This window comes from Acanthochromis polyacanthus, chromosome 21 (genome assembly GCF_021347895.1).
Source record: "Acanthochromis polyacanthus isolate Apoly-LR-REF ecotype Palm Island chromosome 21, KAUST_Apoly_ChrSc, whole genome shotgun sequence".
In the NCBI taxonomy this organism is placed as follows: Eukaryota; Metazoa; Chordata; class Actinopteri; family Pomacentridae; genus Acanthochromis; species Acanthochromis polyacanthus.
In genome coordinates, this window is record NC_067133.1 from 30,472,713 (window position 1) to 30,484,032 (window position 11,320).

An 11,320-nucleotide genomic window follows, 5' to 3' on the forward strand; every position below is an offset into this window, starting at 1 on the left:
ACCGCTGCCAGTAAATCAGGGATTTGATTTCGCATCTCGGTGTGTTATCGCAGGGTGGAGATCTACATGGAGAGAAGAAAGGAGCAGAAGTGAGAGCAGTCTGGGCATGCCCGGGGTTTGCTTCCTATCTGGCTTCTCCATCAACGCCACAGCAGCTCACCCAGTAAGAGGAGGACAGCTTTCCACTGAACCTTCACATGCAGACATACATTCATGAACATCTTACAGAGCAGATGATCACCTTCCTCCAGCTATGATGAGTAAAGAAACAGATAAAGCTTCCTGATGGATCTGATTAACTGAACAGACAGCATCTCTGCACTGGTGTCTCTCTTCTTTCTTTCTGTTTTAACCTCCTGCTCTGTCCTTTCTCTGTCTTCCTAACCTCATCTCATTCTGCTCTGCTCTCTGATTTCATGTCATCACATATTTACATTTAAAGGCTCAGTCCAAGCTGCTATAAAATAGAGCCATTGTCCTAATTTGCTGTAAGACAAACGCCTTTAATATGACTAAATTATCCAACACTTTAGCGTGTTCCTGTGGTCGTATTGGTTTCCTGAGCACAAACATACTATCACTGTTATTCTCTGACTCTCACATGCACACGAGCCCCGTAGCGTTGAACGTCTCCGATGAACTTGGTGCTGAAATGCACACTAGCACCGCTGGCATAAGAGCAACAAAGGTCCACACAGGCCCCTGTTGTCCCGGGACAGTAAGGTAGTTATCTGTGCCACAGTGGGAACATAAAGCAGTCAATAGATGAATGCTATCTTTATATCTGCTGCACCAGAGGTGATTTGAAATGCTGCCACTGGACGTCATAGAGCCCCACTCTGAAGCTCAGCCTTTGAAGCACTGACAGAACCGACAGAATCAGGCCAGCTCTCTGATACCGGCGCTGGGGAACAGAAAAGGTGAGCATTAAGACGGAGCATTATTTAGTTACAGCTCCATTAAAACAGTCAACTTTGAGGAATAAAGCATAGTGGGCCTGGACCAACAGAGGCTGTCTGAGCTTCATTCCAGGACAGAATAAGAGGGATAAAGTCTGTAAAGGTTAGTGAATATTCACTACGTATTATGAACGTACATTTGAGCTACAGTAACCCTGAAACACAGTATTCACCACAGTAATCCTAAACTGGGAACCTGTGGTGCTATCCTTTGTTTAATCAGAGGATATAATGCCGTCCTTTGTTGGACCTGTTTGGGCTTTAGGGAAGCTATCTACTCACAATTCTGGTTTATTTTACTCCAACTTGCTGTTTTCCTCTCACACATCATCTAAACGCTCTTTCTCACTTCCTGCCCGCAGGACTTCAGGTAAACCAAAACATTACATCAGGCAGGAAGTCGCGTCTCGCCACTTTGGGCCCTGAGGGACTTTGTGAATGATAAACAGAGCGGCTGAGTTCATTACTGAAGCCGATCCGCCAGCTAACGACTGCTGCACTTCTGTGGGGTGTTTTTAACTGGATTCAGGAGTCGGCCTGTTTTTAACGGCACTTTGAACAGTTCGAGGTGACGCTGCCGTGCACAGAAACTATGCCACCGCTTTACTTGTTGTGCACAGAGTGATCTCATTAGAGGCCGGGTAATAAAAGAAGAGAATGAAGGAACATTATCAGCGCTCTCCCTGCTCTCAGAAAGCAGCTCCAGGCTTTTCTCTCACCACAATCACACTTAATTCCTGCTCTTGAGCTGTTACAACATAAACTTTCACTGCAGCTCTGACTCAGTCTGACGAAATGGGGGAAAATGTTTTCCTTGACTTCGCAGACGCAGTAAAATTATGAAGTAGAAAACATTTACAGGGATGTTTATTTGCTAGAAGTTCTGTTACTCCTTATCACGTCCTGCCAAACTGAAATCTATCTTTTTATCAGCGTTAAACAGTAAACCAGCGGGCTGCTGGTTTCTTACTGTAACTAGTAACTCTGATGGACTTAACGAGCATCACTGAGTCTAAAAGTGGATTCCCCAAATTAATGTTCAAATTAAGAATTCATGCGACTCTCCTGGCTTTTACACACAACTAGCTACGAGGAATACCGCTCAGGATGGAAGAATTCTAACATCTGCTGCTGAACAAAGCCCAGATCAGAAAGCTGCTAACTATAAGATGATTGATTGAGTTCAGCTTATCGATCAGAAAACACAATACCTGCCGTGTAGGAAGACACAACACCAAGAGGTCTGTGGTGACAAAATGAAATGAATTCACTGTGGAGGAGAAAAGCAGAAGTTACTTCCTCATCTGAGGCAGTTTCTTCACTCTGGTAACCTGTAGCGTAATGAAGCTCCTCTCTGCACTGAGCCAGCCCACGCTTTCTGCTTTCAACACCGACGCTGAAACAGCAGAGCAGCAGTCTGGTCCTCCTCCATGTAGATGTAAGATATAACACCACTGACCTGTGGACACACTCTTTAGTTCTTCTGGCGTCTCAGTAATTTCATACAACCGAAAGTTACACAAATGTTTTGAAAAGCATTTTGGATTTTAAAGTGTCCTGTGACAAGTTTCATGTTTTTACCCCACCGAGGAACGCAGTGGAGTTAAGTAACGACCACCGTCTGTCCGTCCATCCGTCCCTCCGTTCATCCGTCTGCAACATCACTCAAAAAAGGACCAACAGATGTGGATGAAATTTTCAAGTCAGAAATGATTCAAGGACCAAGTGATCAGATTCTGGCAGTGACACAGCTTAAAGTCTGGATCCACGGATTTATTAAAGATTTCTGTATCACTGCCAGAAAGCAGTACAGCGTCACTGTAACCATGACAACCAGTGAACGACTGCTGCCTGCTGATGATCACATGATTGGATCCTACTACAAATCCAGGACTTATCCGTGGGAAATCATACAACGACTGAGCAGCCTTGGAGGAGTTCTGTGCTTTTCTGCTTTATTGTGTGCTTGGTGTAACAGCTGGACGGGTCCTTGGAAAGCTTCCCTCTAAGGCCTGAAGACTACAGCTTACTGATAAAAGTACTTCCTTTACTGTAGCATGTGAGAGGAATGTGTTCCTGACCAACACTGAATGCACTCATGTGAATTTAAAATGAAAGAGATGCTTTCAACATGCAGCTCAGGAGACTCTGTTCACACAACGTGATTAGCGGCGGAACAACAGAGAATGATGACAAAGCATCATCAGTGTCTTTGAGGGAGCGAGATAAAAGGAGGCTCAGGTCACAGAGCTCATCCCAGACTTATCGCCTCAGACCCCCGCTGCACAGCCAAGAATTTCTGAGCTCTTTATAGAGAGCCCTGCAGCTCAGCATGTGTTCATAACATCACACAATGTTCATGTCCTGCCGACGCACACAGTCACACAGACTCACTCATCTTCCTCTGTCGGTCTGACCGCTGACTTCCTTTAAACTTAAACATAGATGTGGATCAGTTTCTGTTGTCGGACAAAAGCAGATTTAAGGGAATGTTTGGAGAAAAGGTCAATTTTGTGGTCAGCTGAATCCCTTAATTCAGCATTTTTACAGAGAAGGTCAAAGAGGATCATCTGTAGTTTGTTACGGGAACTTAAAGCAGAGGAATAAAAAAAATTTTCTCTTATTTTCTCTAAAATTTTGCTTAATAGAATTCACCATTTTCTAAGCACAGTGTTGAAGGAATCACAAAGAAAAGAAGTTCTGAAAGTTGTTTTTGTGCTTTGGCAGGGTTTTACTTTAATCTTAGCATTGTACTAATTATGCAGCAATGCAGCATTCAGTGTCAAGTTCTTCTACCAAACCTGCTTCGCATTGATTCCATTTAAATGAAGATAAAATCTACAGCTGAGGTTCAGCAGCAGGACCACCTCCTTCCTGTCCTACATCTATATGTTCACACCTTCTCATCCACAGAACAACACATCACTCAGCCAAGCTGCCAGTCTGGAGGTTTTAGAAAATTCTGACTTACCACCAATCGCTCATCCACCAGCCTCCATGAGGAAGCATTCCAGATCTCCTCCATGTTGTTCAGGTTTGTCCACAACGAGGCCCTGGAGATGATCAGCGTCGCTTCAGAAACACTATCAACCATTGCGCGTCCTGAAGAGAGAATCCAATCAGAACTCCTCTCTGTTCTCCATCAGACTCTCATCATTTGATCTCATCTTAAACCAAGGAACCAGGGAAGTCCTCCTCCTCAACTTCCACTCCTCCAGTGTTCAGAGAAGTCGTCACACCTGGAAATGATCAACGCAGTCCCTCTCTTCACTCCACATTAAATCTCCGTCATGTTTCTTCAGAAACCAAAGAGAAAGATTTTACCTGCCACCCAGCTGAAAACAACGTTAAATTATTTCAACTTCTGACAAACTGCTGGAGCTCAGGCCACGTGATAAACCATAAGAATCGTCCATCCAGCAGATGATCCAGAGCATGACGTCATTGTGCTACCCGATTTTAAATAACTTTAAAAAAATTAAATAAATCGGACCAAACCGTTGAATCCTGATGCAGACTTCCAGAGACATTCAGTCACTCTCTCTATGCACCCAGAAACACTCATCACACTCCCACATTCCTGAAGCTTCTCCTATTGATGTTCCTTCACTGAGATCTCCAACCAGTTGGTCTTCAGAAAGTCTTCAGCTGACTCCTCACTCACAGCAAAGTCAAACTACATCAACTTCTGACAAACTCTTTCAACACATGATAAACCACAGCAATCTTCTCTGACAGACGCTGAATACCTGAGCATGACGTCACCACGCTCTCCATAGCTCCGTCCGGGTTGCCATGTTTGATTCATCCCATCCACTAGGAACCTACCGATGGGACATCAACTCACCTAACTTCCCAACAACCTTTCCCTTCTCATCTGGCATCGGGCTGCCAGCTCTTCCTCTTTCATCCTTTTATTCTGCAAAATCTCTCTCTCTTGCCATTGCCAATGGGTTGCCAGTTCCCCCCTTACGTCCTTCATTCCCAGCATACCCGCTCTCTCTCTCTCACTGTTGGCACTGGGTTGCCAGTTCCTAATCTCCATGACTAGAATCTGGCACCGGGCTGCCAGAGAAATCTCGGGATGCTTTGCTTTCCCACCCTCAGTGGGCTACAGAGACCGGTTATGTTGCAGTCTTATCCCTCTTATTCCTCTTCCACTCCGTACAAGTCCTGACGACATCCAGAATCCCAGTATGCTCTCTGGCCAGTCCTTCTGTATTGATGCAGCTTCCAGCCAAGGGGTCCAGACCGTCTGATGAGGACCATGGGCCTCAAGTTTATCCCCTTCTGCTCCAACCCATGAGGCCTACGTTACGCCCACTCTTCATTCCTTTCTTATGGGAGGCTTTTGGGGGTCCGTAGGCCCAGGACTCACTGCTGATCTCTGATTGAGCTTTACCCCACAGCCCACAGCCCAGCTCAGTCAGCGCCAGCATAAAGATCCTTCTCATCCAATAAACAATCAAGTTTCAAATCACTGATGTGGTCCTTCTAGTGAACACGTCTTACAGCAGCAAAGACAACTCTGTGTGTGTGTGTGTGTGTGTGTGTGCCCATGTTTTTGCTATATTGTGGGGACCAAATGTCCCCACAACTGTAGGAAAACCAAAAACTATGTTACTTGTGGGGACCTCATTTTGGTCCCCACAAGTTTAAACAGTGTTTTCTTCGCCATGTTGTTGTTACTGAAAGAAGTAAAAGTGCAAAAACGTTTCTTTAGGGTTAGACATTGTTTTGGTTCGGGTTAGGGTTTGGTTAGGGTTAGGGTTAGGGTTAGGGTTAGCGGTTCGGTATGAATGGGAGTCAATGGTATGTCCCCACAATGATAGCAAGACACACACACGTGTGTGTGTGTGTGTGTGTGTGTGTGTGTGTGTGTGTGTGTGTGTGTGTGTGTGTGTGTGTGTGTGTGTGTGTGTGTGTGTGTGTGTGTTGTGTAGAGCTTAAATAAGAAAGGGGGGTGGGTTTGAAACAGGAATTCCTGGACTCTGAGCACATGTTCTGTTTTGCCTGCCTTCCTCCGTTAGCAGGTCAGAGATGTCAGTCATTTCTGTTCGGGTGAAGCCTCACGCTGCAGCCCAATGATTTACACCTCCAACTCTGCACGACACTGAATATGTCATTTAAAATAGCAGGTGTTCACATGCTGCTTAGCTCATGGAAAGCAAATTAAAGAGAGAGGGGTAAAGACAGAGGAGTGTGTGTGAGGCAGACGAGGGAAGGACTGAACCTGAATGAAACTCTGAAATGGTGTAGTCAAACCGGCATGCAGTTCACTGAGTTTCCCAACCACTGCTGGGCCTGCTTCTCATCCTTCCACAGTAACTTTGCCAGGCAGCTTCCAGCAGCACTGGTAGCAGTTATGCTGTTACTGTTATTAGCTTTGGTGAAAGTCATGTCACAGATATTCGGGTCAGACTGAAACCACTGAATATAAAGCGTTGGGTTCGTGCATGTGTCTGCCTGCTCCTGTTTCTGCACAATCTGCAATGACATCATCTGACCGAACAAAGACAAATGTGCAGATAAAAGCAGACCAAGTGAGGAAATGTCAAAATACTACTAAAGCAGCTTTCTTCCTACTCAGGAGGAAAAAATTAGCAGAAGAGAGAAAACAAGAGATTGGAACGTAGTTGGAGCGCAACAGTGAGGAAATAGCTTGAAGTTATAATATGACACAGACAGAGAAACCCTCAAGCTAGAGAAAAAGAAACATCAGAGTGTAGATGAGACGGTTTATAGAGAAAGAAAAAAGGCATTTGCTCTTTTGCAAAACAGGACAAAGAGAACAAATGGGGTGCTGTGAAGTGTGAGAGCCGGCTATGTTAACATGCTGTCAGAGATCCCTCCACAGCGTTTCCTCTCCCTCCCCGACTTTCGTGACCCTCCCTCAGAAGCCACTCCATCAAACCACTCAGACTCCAGCCTTTCAGCCTCACCTCGCATCAAAGGCGCTCATGCTGGGGGGGTTCTTCAGAAAACACCTTCACAGAACCCAGAAACAAGCAGCCTTCAAGTGGATTTAACGCCCAGCAGACAGAAGTCCAGAGAGGCTGGTTCATTCACAAATACACCAGCTCTGCAGCCGTCATCAGCATCCAAGACTGACTTTAAAATAAAGTTTGCTCCTTTTTTCTGACCAGTGTTTTCAGCAGAATGGAGGGAATCTGTGGTGCTCATGGCTGCTCATCTTTGTCAGGCCAAAGCAAAGTTTACAACAAGTTTTATTCATATGAGTCTTAAAATGTTTGAAGCACATTAGAGCAGTGCTTCAAAAACTAATAATCTGACATTTATTTTTGAATATAAATTATCTGTGGTTTTTGATGAATGTACTGATGAGCACTGAGAAAAAACATTAAAGCTACAATAAATAGTTCTGTGATATTTTTAAATGCGATATCATTTAAAGGGTAAAACTTAAACATTTTGGGGCTGCACAGTGGGGCAGTGGTTACAACCGTTACCTTGCCGCTAGAAGATCCTTGAGTCACGTCCCAGCCTTCCTGGGATCTTTCTGCATGGAGTCTCCACGTTCTCCTGCTGGGTTCTCCAGGTTCTCCAGGTTCCTCCCACAGTCCAGAAACATGCTGAGGTTAATCAGTGATTCTAAACTGTCTGTAGGTGTGAATCTATGTAGCCCTGTGATGGACTGTTACCTGTCCAGGTGTGCTCTGCCTTCACCCCAAGTCAGCTGGGATAGACTCTACCCCCTGAGACCCTAATGAGGATAGATGGATGGATGGATGGATGGATGGATGGATGTATGGATGGATGGATGGACAGACAAACTGAACAAAGACACAGCCAGCTGGTGAACAGGGTGGTGATGTTTGTCTCCCAAAGACGTTTCTGGTTCCAGCATCACAAGCTCCACCTGCAGCAACAAGACTTTCATAACACCTGCTCAATGATGGCTGCCACATACACACACTATTAATCCTTTCTGGTGAACGTGTGTGTGTGTGTGTGTGTGTGTGTGTGTGTGTGTGTGTGTGTTCATCTCCACCAGGTGCGTCTGCCACCTGCCAGCCTGTGAACAGTGTGAGGTCTGTAGTGATGCTCTCATCGTGCCCCCATCAGACCAGACAGGTAGGAGGGCAGCTGCACTGTCGGCTTTCCCACAATCTGAAAATAAACCATGTGAACACACACAGACACACAGACACACACAGACACACACTCCAACACGCATACACACTCTAACACGTACACACACACTCCAACACACACACCAAGGTCCAGAGTCCTGCATTAGCATAGCTCAAACATTTCCTTTTGTCAGGAAAACAAAGTCTTTCTGTGTGTGTGTGTGTGTGTGTGTGTGTGTGTGTGTGCCCTGTCTATTGACTATAGCGTTCCTTTAAAGATAAGAGAGCAGTGTGTGTGTGTGTGTGTGTGTGTGTGTGTGTGAAGGCTTACCAACGAGTGTTATACTAAGGCTGTAAAGGTAGGTGGTCTTATCACTACTGCTGAATTATGGGATGCAGAGCGCTAAAACCCTGACTTCAGACTCGGCTCAACAGCTTTAATGAGAAGTCAGACGTTGTGACAGAAGCACACGTTAGTTAGTCAGCATCCTGATGGAGCTCTCTGCTCTCTGGACTCAACAATAAAGATTCAAAGAACATCATGGAGTCAATAAAGACAAGAATCTCTGAGAGGAAAAAGAGCGAGAGGCTGGGTTCATCCGAGTCCATTACTGCTCTGGTGGTGGTTGGATCAAAGTAAACACTGATAATGGCTACACCACAGTTAATAACACTGCCGGCCCAAGAATGTTGGCTGGGCGGCTACTCCCGACCTCACACATGTAATTGTACGCTCACTCACACACACACACACACACACACACACACACACACACACACACACACACACACACACACACACACACACACACACACACACTGCTCCTCATTCCTCAATAACTGTGACACATTCCGAGCTTTCTTCCTCTCTTCCCACAAACCAAACACTGCTCACTCCTTCTTTCTAATTGTAGACTTCTGATTTATTTGATGTGCAAAGGGAAACTGGCTTCCCATCGGAAAACGTGCATGCTCGCACACTCGACCTCTCTCACGAGCACACACACACACACACACACACACACACACACACACAGCAGAGCCAGTATCTCCCTTTGTAATTACAACACATACAAACCCGGGCTCCCATTAGAACCTGACTTATCTCCCTCCAGAGACCTCGGCGCTCTCAGTACTTCCTCCGCCACTCCCTCCTTCACTCCCTGCTCGTCCTGCTTCCTCCCTCCCTCCGTTTAACAGACCAAACAGAGGTTCGCTTCAGTCGGATAGAGAAAAGGCAGATCAGCGTGTGAGGATTTCCATGTTTTCTTTCAACCTCCACACAAACTGGCACAGTCAGTCAAAAGAGATAAAGATGGATTTGAGGAAGAGGAAGTGAAACTGCTTCCATCCCACCAGTAAACCCTGTGTGCTCTGTCCTCAGTGGATTAGTGGAGATTGCCGTGTTTCTGCAGACCTTCATGATGAGGTTTGTCTGTGATTCCTGGCCATCGGCAGGGTTCAACATGCTTGATGGGGTTAGAGTGAGTTTAAGGTGTTAGTGTGACTGTGAGAGCAGTCCTGTGTCAGCAGAAACAAGCTCCAGTCCACCTCCAGATTACCAGCCCCCTCCTCCAGGGGATCCAGTTTCAGAGCCGTCCTTCTGGCTCCTCACGACACCATGATCCACGCTTTGCTGTGGCTCAGACACGTGACAGGTGACGAAGCATTTTAGCCAGGAGAGAAGATAAGAAGGTGGGAGGAAGGACAGATGGTGATCTAATGGTGGAGACCTGCTGCATCACTGGAAGTTCAATGATTTTAGTGTCTCCAGGTGAACTTCATGAACGTTGCCTTCATTCTCTTTCTGGTCAGTCTGGTGTTAGGTAGCATCTCACAGACACACGTCCCATAAAACATCGATAGAAGCAAACTCTGCATCACATCCCATCATGTTTAAGATGTTCGTTGACAATGAAAAGTAACAGATTCTAAACTGATCCAGCAAGAAACAGGCTTCCTCACAAACGGTGTCAGAAGAAGAGAAAGTTGGTGAGGACTTCCGTGTTTTCTCTCTGCTGTGTTTCCAACAAGCCATCACCTGTGTGAGGTACACCACTGTTCAAAGGTTTAGGGTCACTGAGAAATGTCCTTATTGTTGAAAGAAAAGCAGTTTTTTTTTTCCAGTGAAGATCACAATAAATGAATGATAAATCCAGTGTAGACATAGTTAATGTGGTAAATGACTATTGTATCTGTAAACAGCTGATTTTTAATGGAATATCTCCATAGGGGTACAGAGGAACATTTCCAGCAACCATCACTCCTGTGTTCTAATGCTACATTGTGTTAGCTAATGGTGCTGAAAGCCTCATTGATGGTTAGAAAACCCTTGTTCAGTTATGTTAGCACATGGATAAAAGTGGGAGTTTAATGGAGAACATGGAGTTGTCTGTTTGACCCTAGACTGTTGAATGGTGGTGCACGTGTGTGTGCATGAGAGAAAGGTTTCTGAGGAGTTGCCACACAGAGCTGAAACCAGAGACCAGAACTCAGGAACAGTCGACCACCTCCACCTCAACCTGCCCTCTCCTGAATCAGCCCACGCTGCCTTAATCCAGTGTTTACATTCAGCGCTGGGCAGTAATGATAGCCATGAGACCGTGGACCACACCACGTCCCTACACCCTCCTCTCTCCAGCCGCCCCACCGCCTTCCACCACTAACCCAAAGCTGTTTTCACAGGAGCCAAATACCTTAAATACATAATTAGCAGGGTCATTTGTGCAAAGGGGCCCCGGCGAGGGCATGAGCGTGTCCGTGTGAGTTTGTAGGGGGTAGAAAGAGGATAAGGAGGGTAGCAGGGGGAGGATATGAAGACGTGAGAGAGCGGCGGACAACAAAGACGTGCATTCATGGCTGTGGCCCGGACAAACCGGGCTGTCGCCATCTTCAAAGGCCGCCTCTGCCTTTCCTCAAAACCCAGAGGCCACAGGTTGGAGCAGAGAGGAGAAGCATAACAGGGCGACATGAGGAAATAAGGAAAGGGCAGGACGGGGGGAGGCCGAAATTAATGAACCAAAAGTTTAAAGATCTGCAATCTGGGAAGGAAACAGTCAGCGCTCATTCTGAGAGGCTGCTCTGTCAGGCAGATCTTTGTGATTTAAAAAAAGCATCAAAACTTATTTACAGTCAACATGGAGAACGAGGAAGACAAATTTTAGAATCTGCACCAACAGAAACGTCCCCTTCTGACCCGTGCACCCTGAACTCTGACCCTGTGCATTGTGGGTAGTCGGACCACAGTTTGCTCCCTGCAAGAGCCCA